Raw genomic sequence first — 14,841 nt, forward strand, 5'->3', positions numbered from 1 at the left:
ACTTAAAATGTGAATTAAATACATCTTAAGAAACACTTTTATACATTAAAATAAACTGCTTTCTTTTACCTGGTCCTCCATAAAATCCATCCCAGTTGTCGGCGTTGACGGCTTCAGAAGCTGATTTTAAAATCATTCCAGCGATTAACTTGTCGGGTGAATTTTTAAAAAAAACACACAGAACGGCCGTAGGAACGATTCTTTAGCAACATCTTGCACTCCAACAAGTATAACCCAGGACCAAGTCGGGAAAAAAACCCCGTTTTAACCCCGCCCCCCCCTCAAATGTTCCAAAATTGCGCACACGGCCAGTGGCAGAATTAAAGCGCCGCTGAAGGTAAGTTTTCTAACATACCTACTATAGGGCCATGGTGCTGTGGGCGGGTGTTTATGTCAGCGACGGGGAACCATTATTAAACATCTTACTCATCACCAATCTCTGGCCTTGATAGAAAGTAGAAGCCTTTGGCGGATGGAGACGAGAATCGATTGTTTTATTCGTAAAACGGTTAAACTGACAATGCGTCTCCACACACACAACCAACAAAACAGATCCAGCCACAACGTGGTCTCGAGTGACTGAAGAGGCATCGCCCAGAAAGCTCGCGAAACGCAACCCCGGAGGCTGAGTCCAGAAATGTGCAAAAGGAGGGCCTTGAGGCGTCGTACTTGGCGGTTGCGGGTGGATCTCGCAGGTAAGGTAGTAGACGGGAGGCAAACTCCGCAGGGCTCCCACCACGTGGAAGTATCTCGTCTGATCTGCAACGATGTGGTGCAGATGAAACTGCGCCTCAACGTGGGCGAACCACACCTGAGGTTGATCGGGCCAAAACGTGGGCAGTTTCAGGCTGACAGCGTTCTGATGGGCGCTGAAAGTGCCGGCGGGAAGATAATTATCTTGCATCTCGTCGTCCAATCTTCGGATGGACGCGTCGGGGTCACCAATTTGGCGGATGGAGACGAGAGTCGATTGTTTAATTTAAGTTTTATTCGTAAAACGGTTAAACTAACAATGTGTCTCACACAACCAACAAAACAGATCCCCGAGGCACCCGACCGCAGGGTTCGACTACCTGCCAGCACCAGCAGGTGCCGCTACAAGCCTCAGTTTTACAGCATCTTTAATTCCATTGGAGAGAATATAGTTATTGCAACTGCATCAAAGTTTAATTGTTCAGTTTACCCAGTCTTTGTTTCTCGTTTGTTAAACGTCAACTGTAATTGGATTGTAAGGTCATTTGAAAGATATATACAACAAGGTGTGGCAGGCTGGGGCCGTTACCATGGAGCAGGTCGATGGTGAAGGAGGAACGAGTGGATCTATGTCCAGGCATGTTGTGCTACACTCTGCAGGTATCTGTTGTGTTCAAAACAAACAGTGCACAGTCTGAAGGTTCACAACATAACCTGAAACATTCTTCACCTGATCCCTGCTTCAGTTGCTTCCCACACTGCACGGAGGCAGAGAACTCCTTGTTATAAAAGATCATTCCCTGTGTGATCACGGCAGGACATATTGTGGCGTTTCTGCAGGGCGTTCTCATGCTGTACATGTTGGTTCAGAAACCTCCCCACTTTCCTTTGAAGTCCAATAGCATTCAGAGCTTTGAATTTTATAATTAACTACCTGAGTAGGAGGATCAGGTGAAACCTTGCTGAAAATACATCAATGTTTTTTCATGAGGCTCTCGAAGATCAAATCTGTGTTAGGGAGTGACTGATGTTCTGACTGGGGACCCAGTGGTGGAGGTTGTGATTCAGGTTGTGGAGAGTGTGGAGCAGGTTCTCACCCAGAGAACGAGTGAGCCCACCGTAAGTGGTCCCGTGGCCATCGAGGGTGGGCTTTGGGTGGTGCACAGTGTTTGAAAGGAAAGGGAGTTGGGTCTATTGCAGTATTTACGTGAGATTGCAATCTTGGTTGTGTTTCTCCGGATGCAAGAAGCTGCCAACTCAAAGCAGTTGGGAACTGTGGTGACCATGAAGATAGACACAACATGCTGGAATAACTCAGCGGGATAGGCAGCATCTCGAGTGAACAGCAATGCAGATGTTGCAGTTCGAGACCTCTCCTAGTGCAGCCAAGCCCCGCTCCCGGGTCAACGTGCTTCAAGACCGGTCTCCACTCACTGACCATTACGTCCTGCTCTCACTAACAACAATCTTCATTGTGCCCAACCTTTCCTCAATCTGCCTCAACCTCAAGCCTTGCTGTGAGGGGGTCACTGCGAACTTCTGTCCTTGGCCTCCCAGTCACTTGAGAAGGGCAGCAACCTGTTGCTAAGGACCTCTGTATTCCAGCTGTTACCTCTGTATTCCAGCTGTTACTGAGGACCTCTGTATTCCAGCTGTTGCTGAGGACCTCTGTATTCCAGCTGTTGCTGAGGACCTCTGTATTCCAGCTGTTGCTGAGGACCTCTGTATTCCAGCTGTTGCTGAGGACCTCTGTATTCCAGCTGTTGTTGAGGACCTCTGTGTTCCAGCTGTTACTGAGGACCTCTGTGTTCCAGCTGTTACCTCTGTATTCCAGCTGTTGCTGAGGACCTCTGTGTTCCTGCTGTTACTGAGGACCTCTGTATTCCAGCTGTTGCTGAGGACCTCTGTGTTCCTGCTGTTTTGAGATACAAGCCCAACTGCTTGGATCTTCGTTAAAACTCGCTCCAACATCTGAGCAAAGCTGTAAATGACGTTTCTCCTTCCTTGTCCATTGCTAAAGGCACGTTAACTGGCTGTTCAAGTTCTTGTTCAGGGAAACAGCTGGAACCCTTTGATATGACAGAATGTTGTATAAACCTGGTCTCGTGACAGCAGCTGATTGGCAGTCCCTGTAACATTTCCCATTGATACTGTGAGCTACCACATATCGCTGGACACGCAGGCTGGGGATGCAGGCTGGACATGCAGGCTGGACATGCAGGCAGGACATGCAGGCTGGACATGCAGGCAGCTGTTATTTCACTATAATTTCACTGATAGTTGTTTCGTGTATTTGCCAGTGAACTGTGTTTGAAATGGTATCTTTGGATATACGTAACGTTTAGACTACCTTCCGACACTGACAAGTAAGATTAGTTTCACAGAAGTTCCTGGCAAAGACCACCCCCAATAAAAATGCTGCGACTTCCAAGTCTCAGTTTTACCATTGTTGATCCCACTAACAATCTCCTGCGAGTGAGGAAACAGGCCCTTCAGCCCATCAAGTTCATACTGGTCTGTGGGTATCTATCACTACGAATGCCATTGGCAGTACACAGACTCCAGCTGCACCCCACCCACATCCCTTTACACTTCCAGCCCATGTCAGCATGGTCTCATCGCCCCCCATCTCTTGCTTCAACAGAGGGCCAACCAACATTCACAAGGCATTGTTCGATCTGCATGATTGTGGAAATCATTTACAGTATTCAGTTAAATCACACTTGTAAAGAGCTCAAACTCACACAGGTTGAAACACAAGCAAGTTTATTGTTCAGGTCATTAACTACACAGCAGTTCATCACACGTTCACACTGCTACAGCTACTGCCAGACAGTCGGCAAGTTCTTACACAATGAATGTTATAATTAGGCGGAGTTATAATTACTAAGCATTCTAATTGGGCGACAGATGGCACAATGGGCTAAGTGTTCGGCTGGCAACCGGAAGGTAGCCGGTTCGAATCCCGCTTGGAGTGCATACTGTCGTTGTGTCCTTGGGCAAGACACTTCACCCACCTTTGCCTGTGTGTGAATGTGTGTGAGTGACTGGTGGTGGTCGGAGGGGCCGTAGGCGCAGATTGGCAGCCACGCTTCCGTCAGTCTGCCCCAGGGCAGCTGTGGCTACAGAAGTAGCTTACCACCACCGAGTGTGACTGAGGAATAAATGAATAATGCGATGTAAAGCGCCTTGACTATTAGAAAGGCGCTATATAAATCCCATCCATTATTATTATTATTAATTGGCTAACATACAATAGCCAATCTACAACACTTAACATAGGACAGTACAGCACAAGAACAGGCCCTTCTACCCATCATGGTTGTGCTGTACATGATACCAAACTACCTGTATGTGGTCTATCCCCACCTGTTCATGTGTCTAAGTGCCTCTTCAAAGTTGTTGTCATATCTGTTTCTACCATCCCCTCTGGAAGCACATTCCAGCACTACCATTCTGTGTAAGAAAGTGTCTTGAAAAGTTTGCTACTCTCACCTTAAATCTACGGTTGTAGTATTTGACATCTCCACCCTGGGAAAATGATTCTGATTGCCCACCCAATCTATGATTTACTATACTTCTATCAAGTCTCCCCTGAGCCACTGACAGGTTTGTACTCTTCTCCTTATACTAATATTCTCTAACCTGGGCAGCTACCTATTAAACTCCATCAACCATTCCTCGGCCCACCTGCCCAACTGATCAAGATCCTGCTGCAATTTAGAACCCATCTTCACTATCTACAATGCCACCCACTTTTGTGTCATCTGCAAACTTACTAATCATGCCATGTACGTTCTCATCCAAATCATTGATATATTTGGCAAGCAGTGATGGGCCCAGCACCGAACCCTCAGGCATGCCACTAATCACAGCCACTCCAGTCCACCATCCTCTGCCTCTATCCATGAAACCAATTTTCTATCCAGTCGGCTTTAGGTAACTTTGGCTTTCTGCGAGGCAGTATATTTTGAATCCCAGACGGGCTGCGAGATCTCCCAGTTTCCTGTGCTAACTCAGTCATGTTCCCAGCCTTCCCTGAGGCCAGTCCCTGGATAGCGCCTGGTATTTCTCTCTGTGTAGCACAACAAGATTGAACTCGATTAAGTTTGGGTTGGTCTGTAACTCTAAGACTAAATAATATGCAGGTAAATCAGTGGCATGAGATTTGCAGAAGACATTTATTCACTGATTTAGGTTGAGTTTGTTACATGCCCTCATATTACTGGCTACTGATTCCACCTGATCCCATTAACTAATTCCAACAAAATAGATGCAAATTTAGGAAAGACACTTACATACAGAAGCCACACCATGCTTAACTTTGGAAAATCCATGTCAGATAAACGTCCGAGTCATGTCAGAACTGCCTCTGCACCTGACGTGGTCTGGCTACATTCAGTGTTTTCTCACGGGACATTTGGCTTATTGGTTTTTGCTTGGTATTGTCACAAGTACCGAGATACAGTAAAAAACATTGTGTGTTCGCCAACGTCAAACCACACAAGAGTACAACAGGTAGGTTGGGTAAAAGAGAAAGTGAATCGAGTGCCGGGTATAGTGTGTGGGAAGGAACTGCAGATGCTGGTTTAAACCGAAGAAAGGCACAAATAGCTGGACTAACTCAGTGGGACATGCAGCATCTCTGGATAGAGTAGATGAGGTTGAAGGAGGTGCAAGTAAACCTCTGCCTAAACTGAAAGGACTGTTGAGGTCCCTGGACAGAGTCGAGGAGGAGGCTTAGGGACAGGTGTTACATCTTCTGCAGGGGAAGGTACCAGGGGAGGGGGTGGTTTGGGTGGGAAGAGATGAGTTAACCAGGGAGTTACGGAGGGAACATTCTCTGTGGAAAGCGGAAAGGGGTGGAGATGGGAAAATGTGGCTAGTGGTGGGATCCCTTTGGTTGCAGAAATGTTGGAGGATTATGTGTTGTATGCGTCGGCTGATGAGGTGGAAGGTGAGGACTAGGGGGACTCTGTCTGTTGCGTCTAAGGGGAGGGAGAGCAAGGGCGGAGCTGCGGGGTACCGAGGAGACATGAGTGAGGGCCTCGTCCATGATGGGAGAAGGGAACCCCCGTTCTCTAAAGAATGAGGACATCTTGGACATCCTGGTATGGAACACCTCATCTCAAGTTCAAGTTCAAGTTCGTGAGTTTATTGTCATGTGTCCCTGTATAGGACAATGAAATTCTTGCTTTGCTTCAGCACACAGAACATAGTAGGCATTTACTATAAAACAGATCAGTGTGTCCATATACCACAATATATATACATACACACATAAACAAATAAACTGATAAAGTGCAAATAGCAGATAATGGGCCACCAATAATCAGAGTTTTGTCCGAGCCAGGTTTAATAACCTGATGGCTGTGGGGAAGTAGCTATTGCTGAACCTAGTTGTTGCAGGATGGGACTGTGGGTTCCCATCCTACTCCTTTCGAAGTCCACAATCAGTTCCTTGGTTTTGTTGGTGTTGAGGGCCAGGTTATTGCGCTGGCACCATATGGACAGTTGCTCGATCTCTCCTCTGTCCTCTGACTCATCCCCATCAGTGATACGTCCCACAACAGTGGTGTCGTCAACGAACTTGATGATGGAGTTCGCACTTTGACCGGCTACGCAGTCATGAGTATAGAGTGAGTACAGCAGGGGCTGAGCACGCAGCCTTGAGGTGCTCCCGTGCTGATTGTTATTGAGGCTGACATATTTCCATCTTGGGCGCAGATCGACTGTAGATGGGGGAGTAGGGTCTAGAGTCTTTGCAGGAAGCAGCGTTGGAAGTGGGTGCAGTGTTACAGCTGCAGAGAAAGTGTAGATAAAAAAAGTGCATGGGCTGCAACAAAGTAGAATGGAAGATCAGGAATTCATCCCTAACATATGAGAGGTCTGTTCCTGAATCTGGTGGTGAAAGGTCCTTGATTATGTTGTCTGATCTCCTGAGGCAGAGTGAAGTGTAGATGGAGTTGATGGTGACAGGCAGGTCTGTGTGATGGGCTTCCTTTGTCTTGTAAGCAGCCCTTAACACCAAGAATGCTTGGGTTGAATCATTTCCAGTCTTGTGAGATATGGGATGTTTAATTCATTCATCACCTTTCTCAAGTTTTCCAGATAATGCCTTTATATATCTTGCAGCTTAATGAGGGGAAAAAGCAAAGTGCTGAAGGAAATCAGAGAGTCAGGCAGCATCAGTGGAGGGAAATGGGCAGATGATATTTAGGTCATAAGAGGTCATTAGGGCTCATAAGAATCTGAAGGGTTCCAGCCTGAAGAATGGTCTAAATGCCAAAGTCCATCAGTCCATTCTCGCCATAGATTCTGACTGTTCCTCATTCTTTGAGTTCTTTGTTCTTTGTTCAATGTTCCAGCATCTAGAACTCCTTGTGTCATTATGGTTGGTCAATGTTGTCTACCTGGAAGCTGCATGTGAAGGCGTTGAAATCCAACCCATAAACCCTAGAAACTTTATGACAGGGATTTGAACGACCACGTCAGGTCCAAGAGAGGAAGACCACTGTCCAGCATTGGTCAGCAGCCCTGAAGACCACACCTTTTCATGTCCACCTCCAAATGAAGTTTAAATGCGATGATCCCTTCAAATTCTCCTGAGGGTTTCCTGTGCTCCAGGGCACGATTGCAGCCAGTTTACTCCTGCTGATGGATCCAAGGTATTGCAAAAAGAGCAATGTGTTCTCCCTGGTGTCTCTGCAAACATTTATCCTTCATCTATCATCAGAAAATCTGTTAATTGGCCATTTGTCACATTATGTGGTGCACTGATCATATTACAATAGTCACTCTGCATCAAAGATAATTGTGTGTCGAGCTCTCTGGCACTTCACTGGTTGTGAAGGAATCTCCAGAGATCCAATATTTACTTCCTGTAATATCATTTTGTAGCTGCTGAAGAAATGTAAGCTGCAGGGAATGATCGGGTCGGATGCCTTGATGTGCTGTATACAATGAGCTGGTTACTGTAACTATTGTGCTTCTATTCAACAACTCTCTGGGTCAGTGAATTCATTGTTCTGTTCCTGGTGAACTCGGATGAGAGAAGAGCTTGATGTCTCGTTATGGGATTTTGATGATCCCACCATAGCAGGTCTGTGATGTAATTGTGATAAAGAACACTCCTGCAGGTTAATATGGTTAGAGGGACAGCACAAATGCTGGGGCAGCTGCAGGTAAAATCACCCAGGGTATGAACCAAGAGCTGCAGATGCTGGTTAAGACACAAAAAAACACAGAGTGCTGGAGTAACTCAACGGGTCAGGCAGAATATCTAGAGAACATGGATCGGTGACGTTTTGGGTCGAGACATTCAGGCTAATTGTTGGGGGGAAAAGGGGAGAGGCAGGACAGAGCGTGGCAGGTAATAAATAGGTAGACACAGGTGCGGGGTTGATAGGCAGATGGTTGGAGCAAAGGCCAAAGATAAGAAAGAAAGGAAGGTGTATGACGGAGAGTTGCAGATTGTGATCCTATCAAGATCAAAGTTGCAAAGGGAAGATGTGTGTGGGGGGGGGGGGGGGGGGGGGGGGCAGGTTTATTTAACAGAGAGTGGAAGGTGTATGGAACGTGCTGCCAGGGGTGGTGATGGAGGCAGATAGGATAGTGGTTGAAGAGGCTTTTAGATAGACACATGGATATGCAGGGAAGGGAGGAATATGGATCACATGTGGGCAGAGGAGAATCGTTTAAGATGCCATCATGTTCAACATGGACATTGTGGACAGAAGGGCTGCTTTGGATTGTTCCATGTTCTAATTCTGAAATGTTCTGATATTCTGATAAGCTCTGGTCAACATTCTCTCAAGACAAAATACAACAAATCATTGATTGCCTTTGATGGATTTTACCAGCGATGGTACCTCCGTTTCCTCTTCTGAATTTATTTTCAGCATGGATCAATTTTAAAGGAAATATATTTTAGTTTTGCCCTTTATGTTGAAGCAGAGTTGATGTGAAGATAAATCAGTATTTAACTAGATATCGACATGTTACTGCCCTCGAGAAACCTCAGAGTGCAAATGTAATAAATCCACTTTGTGTCTGAAGCTGAACAGAGATGGGAACACCCTCTGTGGACTGAGGAGTGGCCAGGATGCTGTAGGGAGACGAGAGGTTGCACGTAAGGTGATTGTCCAGACCGCTGTAGATAGACAAGGCAGTTCAGGATACGGCTGTGGAACAGAGCAATAAAACTCGGAAAAGGTTTCTCACAGGGTTCTCTTGACTGGATGATTTCTTCCATAATTTCTGTTGGCATTCAGAGGCCAGAACATCGACCCAAAGACAAGAAACGCTCCCCTACATCAGTGGAGATCACAGTCACTGAAATAACGGCAGCTACAATCACCACAGACCATTGTGCAGCAACTGACAGCACAGCATTACGGAGTGACCATGCGGTTCGACAATTCGATAATCAGCTAGAACTGGTTAATTGAAGACAGATGAGACAGAGGAACTGAGACCAGGAAATACTGACTACACTGGACAGATCCCATGAGTGAGTGGGAGAGAGAGTGTGAGATATGGTTTAGTTTAGTTTTAGTTTAGAAGTACAGCACGGAAACAGGCCCTTCGGCCCACCGAGTCCGCACCGACCAGCGATCCCCACACATTAACACTATCCTACACATACTCGGGACAATTTACATATACACCAAGCCAATTAATCTACAAACCTGTACGTCTTTGGAATATCGTTTAGTTTAGTTTATTGTCACGTGTACCAAGGTACAGCATGGAAACAGGCCCTTCAGCCCAACTCACCCATGCTGACCAAGATGCTCTATTTAAGCTAGTCCCATTTTCCCACGTTTGGCCCATAAATCTTTCCTATCCAAGTACCTGTCCCAATGTTGAGTATCTACCTCAACTACCTCCTCCAGCATCCCACCGCCATCTGTGTGAAAACATTTCCCCTTTGGTTCCCATTAAATCTTACCCTCACCTTAAACCCATGTCCTCTGGTTCTTCATTCCCCAATCCTGCATAAAAGATTCTGTGCATTCACCCAATCTATTCCCCTCATGGTTTTATACACCTCTCTAAGATCACCCCTTATCCTCCTGCGCTCCAAGGAATAGAGTCCAAAAGAGTGAGGGAAAAAGAGTGTCTTTGTAAATTCTAGGCTGGGAAAAATGTTCTGAGAGTCGACCATATCTTTACCTCTCAGAATGTTATCTACTTCCATCAGGATGGAAACAAGGGCTGGCATCAGTGGTGGACAGACTAGAGGGGCCGAGTGGCCTGCTACTGATTCATATGTTTGCTGCGACGTGTTTAAACAAGGCATGCTAAACAAAGAGTGAATGATCCTGTTTTTAAGTTTAATGAAAGGGTTGGGCTGATATTTATTGGTGCTCTGACTGCTGGAGGCTGTTCCAGTGCCTGACTCCCAGGGCTCTCAGCTCCTTGTTTCTGTAATAAATGATTAAACCAGTCACACATTCCAGACTGGGTTCCTCACATGAGCATTCCAAACATCAGTTCAATGGTTGACAAAGTTGGCGTTGCAGTTTGATGTGCAGCACAGGGCGCTGGGTCCCTGCAAGGAGAGACTGATGAGGCCGTCACAGGGTGAATCACGTGGCCGCCTGCCTCCGTCAAAGTGATGCCTCAACTCCTTACTCTGGTCCAGAACCTTCATTCCTGCAGGGTTGAGGCAAAGAGGCCCAGGCCATTCAGCCCTCATGCCCAGTCTATCCTTCAGTACATCACGGCTCATCTTTCAGCTCAGCCCCCAGTTCCCATGTCCACCCCGTGTCCCTCTGATCCATAGTGCCCACTGTCAGTGACTGCACCTGGGAGGTAATGTCCACTGCAATCCCACTGCCAGTGTGTACACTTGGGAGACTGTCCACAGCCGGTGTTCATTGCCAGTGTCCACTACAATGTGCACTACTTACCCACTGCATACCCACTGCATACCCACTGCATATCCACTGCATATATATCCACTGCATATCCACTGCATATATACCCACTGCATACCCACTGCATACCCACTGCATATCCACTGCATATCCACTGCATATATATCCACTGCATATCCACTGCATATATATCCACTGCATACCCACTGCATACCCACTGCATATCCACTGCATATATATCCACTGCATACCCACTGCATATCTACTGCATATCTACTGCATACCCACTGCATATCTACTGCATACCCACTGCATACCCACTGCATATCCACTGCATACCCACTGCATACCCACTGCCAGTGTCTTTATCTGGGAGCTTTGAAGAGTGCAGCAGTGGTAGAGACATGGAAGCTTCTGAGCAGAATGGCCGTGGTGATTGGGGCGGGAGAGTCTGCAGCAGGATAAGGGTTCACCATTGAGACTAATATCTTCATGGTGAAGCTCAGAGAGCTGTGAGGAAGAAAGTGTGCGGGTTGAGCAGAGGGAGGTTTAGAGCAGTCCTGAGCTAATTGAATGTTGTACTTACAGATACATAGACACCAGGTGCAGGAGGAGGCCATTCTACCCTTCGAGCCAGCACTGCCATTCACTGTGATCATGGCAGATCATCCACAATCAGTACCCCGTTCCTGCCTTCTCCCCATACCCCTTGATTTCGCTAGCCCTAAGAGATCTATCTAACTCTCTTTTGAATGCATCCAGTGAATCGGCCTCCACTGCCCTCTGTGGCAGAGAATTCCGCAAATTCGCAACTCTCTGTGTGAAAACGTTTTCCTCATCTCAGTTCTAAATGGCCGACCCCTTTATTGGAGGAACAGCACCTCATATTCCGTCTGGGTTCCTTGCGCCCTTATGGCATCAACATTGAATTCCCCCAATTTGGCTAGCCTGTGCTGTCCCCTCCCCTTCCTTCACCCTCTAGCTGTCTCCTCCCACCCTCCCATCCGCCCGCCCTCGGGCTCCTCCCCCTCCCTTTTTCCTTCTTTCTTTCCCCACCCCCCATCAGTCTGAAGAAGGGTTTCGGCCCGAAACGTCGCCTATTTCCTTCGCTCCATAGATGCTGCTGCACCCGCTGAATTCCTCCAGCAATTTTGTGTACCTCCTTTATTCTTAAACTGTGGCCCCTGGTTCTGGCCTCCCCCAACATCGAGAACATGTTTCCTGCCTCTAGCGTGTCAAATCCCTTATTAGTTTTATATGTTTCTATAAGATTGCCTCTCATCCTTCTAAATTCCAGTGAATACAAGCCCAGCATCTCCATTCTTTCATCATATGACAGTCCCACCATCCCGGGAATTAACCTGGTGAACCTACGCTGCACTCCCTCAATAGCAAGAATGTCCTTCCTTAAATTAGGAGACCAAAACTGCACACAATACTCCAAATGTGGCTCAGACCAGCTCCCCACCAATGTTCTGACAGCTGCTCAATGGGACTTTTGCTCTGCATGAGATCTGGGTTCATAGTCATACAGCCATTGACACAATAACTCACCTGACACAGTTTAAAATTGATGTGTATTTAGTTGTTTAACTGAACTGCTCCTGAATAAGCCCACATTCCACCCAAAACCCCTCGATGGAGCAGAGACTGGGGTTCAGTCAGCTGTTGTGGGGAGCTGTGACTGGGGTTGGGCTACAGTCAGCTGCTGATGGTGAACAGAGCAAATGGCCCTATGATGTTTTGACTCGTCTCAGGAAAGTTCTTGTTTTGACTCTGTCATAGAGTCACACAACGAGGACACAGACGATTCGGCCCAGATCGTTCATGCCGACCAACAGTGGCGGACTGGGTCTAAAAATATTGGTTGCCAGGAGACAAAGGGGGCCCACCCACAACTACAATGCTATCATTTAACAGGGGCCCACTTGCCATCGGGCAAGCTGACACCCTGGCCAGTCATGCAGCAGGGATAGAGGCCATTCAGCCCACTGCATCGATGCCATCCACAGGGCATCCATCATATTAATCCCATTTTCCGGCACCTCATCTGTCACTTTCCATGTCTAAGTGTTTGAAATGTTCATGTAGACAAGCTGCCTCCGCCACCCCCTCTGCCAGTGTGTTCCCACCACTCCCCATGTGACCATTCAGATCCCTTCTACCCCCTACCCTCATTCTCTAAATCTGTGACCTCTGATCTGGGGAAGTTTCCTGCAGTCTATCCTGTCTACACCCCTGGTGATTTTATATTCCTCTATCACCCAGAGAACCCCATCTGCTGCTGGGAGATCACACCCAGCCTGTCCAGAAAACTGAAGCCAACATCGGGGTTGCTATTGCGGATAGGACGGAGGGTAGGATCCTAATGGTCAGAGGTTATGGTTGGGTGATAGGGGTTAGGGTGAGGCTTTTGGGTGGGTGCTGATGAAGGGATTGGGTCTACGTTGTGTCAGAGTTGGACATTAGATGCAGGGTCCCAACGTGGTTAAGGACAATTACTCTGGTCGCCCGAGTGTCGCAGGTTGCAGCCACTTTCATTTGGTTCACACCTTACCCTTCCATATCTCTAGTTTTCCTCTCCCCTGACTCTCAGTCTGAAGAAGGGTCTCGACCCAAAACATCACCAATTCCTTCTCTCCAGAGATGCTGCCTGTCCCGCTGAGTTACTCCAGCATTTTGTGTCAGTCTTCATTTGGTTCATCATTGTATTGGCCAGTACCGACCCAGGGTGCGTCATGGTTAGCTTAGGATCAGTCAGGTGAACAAGGTTGTGGTGGGGGAGGGGGGGGGGGGGGGGGGGGGGGTGTTACCCAACCTGAGTAGGAGAAGGTTAAATCAGAAGTGGCAGTGATGCTGCTGAACAAAGAGGATTATGAAGGCATGAGAGGGGAGCTGGCCAAGGTAGACTGGAAATGGATCCTAGCAGGAATGACGGTGGAACAGCAATGGCAGGAATTTCTGGGCATAATCCGGAAGACGCAGGATCATTTCATTCCAAAAAGGAAGAAGGATTCTAAGGGGAGTAGGAGGCAACTGTGGCTGACTAGGGAAGTTAGGGATAGAATAAAACTAAAAGAAAATATATATAACACAGCAAAGAGTAGCCGGAAGCCAGAGGATTGGGAAACTTTCATAGGACAACAGAAGGAAACAAAACGGGCAATACGGGCTGAAAAGATGAAGTATGAAGAGAAGCTGGCCAGGAATATAAAGAAGGACAGTAAAAGCTTCTTTAGACATGCTAAGGGAAAAAGAGTAGCAAAGTCAAATGTGGGTCCCTTGAAGGCAGACACAGGTGAAATTATTATGGGGAACAAGGAAATGGCAGAAGAGTTGAATAGGTACTTCGGATCTGTCTTCACTAAGGAAGACACAAACAATCTCCCAGAAGTACTGGAGGACAGAGGATCTAAGAGGAACTGAAATAAATTTTCATTAGAAAATTTCTCTTTAGATTCTGGAGTAGTTCCTGAGGATTGGAGGGTAGCTAATGTAACCCCACTTTTTAAAAAGGGAGGGAGAGAGAAAACGGGGAATTACAGACTAGTTAGTCTAACGTCGGTAGTGGGGAAACTGCTAGAATCAGTTATTAAAGATGGGATAGCAGCACATTTGGAAAGTGGTGAAATCATTGGACAAAGTCAGCATGGATTTGTGAAAGGTAAATCATGTCTGACGAATCTTATAGAATTTTTCGAGGATGTAACTAGTAGAGTGGATAAGGGAGAACCAGTGGATGTGTTATATCTGGACTTTCAGAAGGCTTTAGACAAGGTCCCACATAAGAGATTAGTATACAAACTTAAAGCACACGGTATTGGGGGTTCAGTATTGATGTGGATAGAGAACTGGCTGGCAGACAGGAAGCAAAGAGTAGGAGTAAACGGGTCCTTTTCACAATGGCAGGCAGTGACTAGTGGGGTACCGCAAGGCTCAGTGCTGGGACCCAGCTATTTACAATATATATTAATGATTTGGACGAGGGAATTGAATGCAACATCTCCACGTTTGCGGGTGACACAAAGCTGGGGGGCAGTGTTAGCTGTGAGGAGGATGCTAGGAGGCTGCAAGGTGACTTGGATAGGCTGGGTGAGTGGGCAAATGCATGGCAGATGCAGTATAATGTGGATAAATGTGAGGTTATCCACTTTGGTGGCAAAAACAGGAAAGAAGACTATTATCTGAATGGTGGCTGATTAGGAAAAGGGGAGATGCAACGAGACCTGGGTGTCATGGTACACCAGTCATTAAAAGTAGGCAT

The sequence above is a fragment of the Amblyraja radiata genome, chromosome 27 (genome assembly GCF_010909765.2).
Source record: "Amblyraja radiata isolate CabotCenter1 chromosome 27, sAmbRad1.1.pri, whole genome shotgun sequence".
NCBI lineage: Eukaryota > Metazoa > Chordata > Chondrichthyes > Rajiformes > Rajidae > Amblyraja > Amblyraja radiata.